The sequence below is a fragment of the Hordeum vulgare genome, chromosome 2H, assembly GCF_904849725.1.
Source record: "Hordeum vulgare subsp. vulgare chromosome 2H, MorexV3_pseudomolecules_assembly, whole genome shotgun sequence".
Taxonomy (NCBI): domain Eukaryota; kingdom Viridiplantae; phylum Streptophyta; class Magnoliopsida; order Poales; family Poaceae; genus Hordeum; species Hordeum vulgare.
Genome location: NC_058519.1, coordinates 615087380 through 615093137, shown reverse-complemented (window position 1 = coordinate 615093137; position 5758 = coordinate 615087380).

The window sequence follows — 5758 nt, the reverse complement described above, 5'->3', positions numbered from 1 at the left end:
TTACGAGCAGATATACTTTGAGCATTGCAAATCCTGTACCAAGCGTCCTTCAAATTTTCTTCCTCATTCTGCCTGAAATTGAGAACTTCATTTTCAGGGGTGTCGTTTGGAGTGGTGGGTCTAGCCATTGATGGACTATCTCACACACAAACGAGAAGGAAGAGAGAGTGAAACGGGCAAAAGAAGACAGCAAAAAGGCAAAAGAAAACGGCGAAGGCGAAAGGCGAATGAAAACGGCAAATGTGAAGTGGGGGAGAGGAAAACGAGAGGCAACTGGCAACAAAAGTAAATGCAAGAGAAGAGTTTGTGAGACCTACTTGGATAGATCTTGATTTCGCCTCCCCGGCAACGGCGCCAGAAATACTTCTGATTGTTTTGCTGTGTATCCCCGGCAACGGCGCCAGAAATACTTTTGATTGTTTTGGTGTGTATCCCTTGCAACGGCGCCAGAAATAGTTGTGTCGACGGCACCAGGAATCCTTCAGCTACGGCTATGCCTTAAGGGACTTCCTAGGCAAGTATGCAAAGGATTTCCCCTGTGGCCTTGGAGCCTTGCGTTGGTGTTCCCTCGAAGCGGAAAGGGTGATGTAGCACATCGACGGTAAGTATTTCCCTCAGTTTGAGAACCAAGGTATCAATCCGGCGGAAGAGTATCTCAAGATCCTGCACAAACACAAAAGCTTGCACCCAATGCTATGAAGGGGTTGTCAATCCCTTATAGATTGTTTGCCAAGTGAGAACTGAAAGCAACAAAGTAACAAAGCAAAGTAAAAGCGGAGATGTAAACGATGGATGTGAATAGACCCGGGGGGCCATAGTGTTTACTAGTGGCTTCTCTCATGAAAGCAAGTAGACGGTGCGTGAACAAATTACTGTCGAGCAATTGACAGAACTGTGCAGAGTCGTGACGATATCTATGCAATGATTATTTCTATAGGCATCACGTCCGAAACAAGTAGACCGATACTTTCTGCATCTACTACTATTACTCCACACGTCGACCGCTATCCAGCATGCATCTAGTGTATTAAGTCCATAAGAACAGAGTAACGCCTTAAGCAAGATCACATGATGTAGAGGGATAATCTCAAACCAATGACAAAAACACCATCTTTTTACCCTTGATGGCAACTGCTTGATGTGTGCCTTGCTGCCCCTACGGTCACTGGGAAAGGTCACCACATGGCAGAACCCAAAATCAAGCACTTCTCCCATTGCAAGAATCATAGATCTAGTTGGTCAAACAAAACCCAAGACTCAGAGAGACTTACAAGGATATCAAATCATGCATATAAGAAATCAGCAAAGACTCAAATATATATCATAGATAATCTGACCACAAGTCCACAATTCATCGGATCTCGATAAACACACCTCCAAAGAAGATTACATTGGATAGATCTCCATGAAGATCATGGAGAACTTTGCATTGAAGATCCAAGAGTGAGAAGAAGCCAACTAGCTACTAACTACGGACCCGTAGGTCTGAAGTGAACTACTCACGAGTCATTGGAGGGGTGATGATGATGATGATGAAGAAGCCCTCCACCTCCAAAGTCCCCTCCGGCAGGGCGCCGGGGAGGGTCTCCAGATGAGATCTCGCGGAAACGGAAGCTTGGGGCGGCAGAAAAGCATTTTCGAGGCTCTCCTAATTTTTTGCGGAATATTTGGGAATATATAGGCGCAAGACCTAGGTCAGGGGGCGGCCAGGGAGGCCACAAGCCTGCCCACCGCCGAGTCCCCCCTGGTGGCAGAGTGGGGGATTGTGGGCTCCCTGGAGCCCACCTGGCTTGGCCCAAAAGCCCCCTGGACTTCTTCCGTTCGGGAAAAAATCATTTCGGGGTTTTTCTTCCGTTTGGACTCCGTTCCAAAATCAGATCTGAAAAGAGTCAAAAACACGGAAAAAAACAGGAACTGGCACTTGGCACAGAATTAATAAGTTAGTCCCAAAAAGATATAAAAAGGTACATAAAACATACAAAGAAGGCAAGATAACAACGTGAAACCATAAAAAATTATAGATACGTTTGAGATATCAGTGGTGTGGCGGCGAAGAATTCCATGGCAGGAGCTTGAACATGTTCATCTCTAATCACGAAGTCCATTTTCCAAGTGTTTAGGTCTCTTCCAAAGCCGGAGATGTGGAGGGTTGCATAAAATTGAAGAATCCTTTCTTCATGGTCAGTGATGAATGCTAATAGTCCAACATATAAAATAAAATCGAGGGCTTTATCAAAACAAGGAAGGCCACTCATTGCTTGTCACACCCTCTATTTTGGACCTTTCTTTTTCTTTTGTATTTATTTAAGATTTTGCTTGAAATTACTTTTCTATGGCTGTGTGGCCTAGAAACTTGGGAAGGTCATCTCTTCCTAGTCTCCAAAGTGGTTTGTCATTCTCAAATCCATCCCAAGATCATGTCATTCCCATCTTAGCCCTAAACCAAATTCTTTTTGGTGGGAATATTCCTTTTTCTATTAAAGGAATAACCCTATTTGCTCTAGGTTGTGAAGCAACCCATATTTCTATCTCTCCAAAAACTCACAAACAATTCTCATGATTTTTTTGGGTCATATCTTCCTCAAATATGTCAAAACCTACCTTTTCTAGTTAAAAAATAATTCAAGGATATTCCTTTTCCTATTCTACCCTAAATGGCACTTTGTGAAGGAAGTGTCATTTCTATATTCTTGTTTGCCCTTAAACTTTTTGGACATGCTTTCCAATCCATATCATTGCCTCATGCCAAAATTAAACTTCATTTACCTAGTAATCATTCCTCAGTTATTTTCCAAAGTTTCCGTTCAGAAATGAACTTTGTCAAGGAGGTACTAGCTAGGAATATTCAAATGATTTGTAATTTTGACATGACCTCCATATTCTCAAATCATAGCTCCCCTCTAGATTTGAGATCATATCATCCATCCATGTGAGCTTAATATCAAATCTTTGCTTCTGCTCATATTTTTAGTTTGTGAAGCGACTATATTTTATTTTACTTCATTATTGATGTAGCTTCACGAGGACATGCTCCTATCCCTATAAACCTTCTCCTCAAAATTTGGGCTCGTTTTATTTAGCCATTTGCCATCTGCTATTTTCTAAGTTACTATCCAAAATAAAGCATTGTGAAGCAAGTATCAGTTTGGTGTATCCAATTGGTATGAAACTTTTACAGTGTCTTCATATGCTCAAATCCCTCATCTCCCCCAAAATTCAGCTCAGCCAAATCAAGCATGTGAGTGCTAGTTCATCATCTTTATTTCTATCCAGTGTGCCGATTTGTACAGCAAGTGCCACCTAGACGTCCCCTTTTGAGCTGAAACTTGGACAAGAGGGTCACCTTAGTGGTTGATCAAGCTCAGCCAAAGCTCAACTTCATTCACCAGTTGTGGCTCCCTTAGAAACCAACGTACACTTTGCTATTCTATTGTCTTCAAGCAAGTTGTGGTCATATCCATGGTTACTATGCTTGTTCAGTTGCACTTTGGCACTCAGTGGTGAATGATCAATTGCCCAAACAATGTTTCGCTGATTAGAGCACCGGTCACCATCGTGTTCACGTGGTGACCACGCGGATGGCATGCCCTTGCCTACGATCTGGCAGTTGAGGCCCTCTGTTTCATGTGTTCCCTCGCACCCTCAACACCTAGACATGTCTAGGAGTTTCCCCTCGTCGTCGCCTTCGCTCTGGACCCCTCCCCCCCTCTTGGGTCACCTCTTACGCGGTGCTCTGGGCGCACCCATGACCTGAACCTATGTGTCGCCATAATGCCCGGTTGCCTACGTCTTCTCGAGCGCTCCCGAGCCCTCCACATGCCTTATATAGCTCCCCCGAGTTCCGAAGCCCTCATGCCCTCCTATTGCCGCTTTGGCTGTCGACACCCTTGTGTCAAATTGGGGCAATGTCGCCCCCTCTCCCCTAACCCTACCATGGCTTTGCCCTAGCATCCCTGAAGCTTCCCCGACCCCCAGCCCTTCCTCTCCGCTGCCGAGCCACGCGCCCGAGGGTCGCCCGAGTAGGCCATCCACCATGACCGAAGGCGATCTGACTCCAGTCCTCCTTGGTGAACGCGATTGGCCTAGATGATTGTGGCGCAACAACCCGACCATGTTGGTGCCTCCCCCTCGGATGGAGGTGACCAGAGCCGTCGGTGCAAGCATCGGCCATGCCAGGACTACTTGGCCCTTGCCCTGATCGGGAGGAAGAAGAAGGAGAGGGATGAGAGAGAGAGGTCAACGTGGGCCCCACCCGTGAGCGAGAGAAGCCCGGGGACCACGCTGAGTAAGTGGAAATGTATTCCACAGGAATACACTTTCCCTTTCTAAAAGCATATTCTGGTTCTTCCACGAGTGAAAATACATTTTATTTTCACACAAGGCGTATTTTCCCGGAAGTCGTTTTTTGTCTAGTCAATCAGGGGTTGGTTTTTAGATATTTATTTTACAAATTAGTTCCTAATATTCAACGGTCCATATCTCTATGACCGTAACTCCGAATCAGGTGATTCCAAGGCCCCCGTTCTCATCTTGTCGAGCCCGTTTTGTTGGTACCATTTTCATTATGTTGTAACATATTGAAAATGACAATTTTCCCCTTGCCCTTGTTTAGACCCCTTCGAGAGAAAAGTGTTCCTGGTGAATCTTTTCGCAAGCCTCTCGCACTTCTTCCTAGTGGTTCCTTCATCCCCAGGCAAGCCACGATAGCCACTTGCATGATGTGCTTACAGTAGCCATGGTTTCCATTTGAATATTCAATAATTGTTTGCTCGGTTACTACTTTTATTCCTGTTTCGGCTATGCTTGTGGATACATGCTTATCATCATGATATGCTCTTATGCACCATGTTGGTTAGGTGATTACTTGCTAGTATTATTCTTATATGACATGCTTGTTAGTAGTACATGCTAGTAATAGTGATGTTTCTCTGAGGCATTATTATCATCTGTTATAAGAAGTACCTCTGTTAAGCGTGATCTTCGATGTGCCATATTCATCTGCATCTAGTTGACTAAGTGCTTTATTATTAATGCTAATGTTTCATATGTTAAATTGTTATACTTCCCATCCATGTTCATGTTCATATCACGCTAATATGCATTGTTGTTTCATCATGTTATTATTATGACTCAACTCGGTACTTTTCAAGTTTAACCAGACACTAATTTAACTTGAACACCTGTTGGTTGAGTCATAGTGCCATTGAGACGAGCTGACCAGTGCAACCACACTTGCCTGTATGGGAAGGCCTTAATGTGGTCTATTGTCATGCCTCTCGCTGGTGCCTCCAACTAGGGAAGGCTAGGTGCATGTGCTACCTTGACCCAGTAGGTAGCAGTAACCTTGTGTGCCCAAGTTGTGTTGTACCTGGGTTATCCCCGTTTGGGACCAATTTTTTTGGCCACGACGGTGGCTGTTGGATGTCCAGAGTGGCATCGGGGCCATCCATGACTAAGCCCAAAGGGGAGTTTGTCAGAGTGGCTGGGAGAGTATCGTGCAACAGATTGGTTTTGTCGAAACACCGCTGGTCCACCCGAATGGGAGCACGAGGCCTTGGGTTCCTTAGTGTGGGTATAGTGTACTAACCTCTACAGAGTGTATAGCTATTGATAGTCGCGCCCGCGGATACGGGCCCAGTTTGTAGTAGGTCATACTATGAGTCAACAGTAATAATAACCGGCCTAATAAACAACCCTGGTTCGATGAGGAAAGAAGTTGGTTGATCTTTATGTGATCATGAGAGGATCAAAGTGGTAT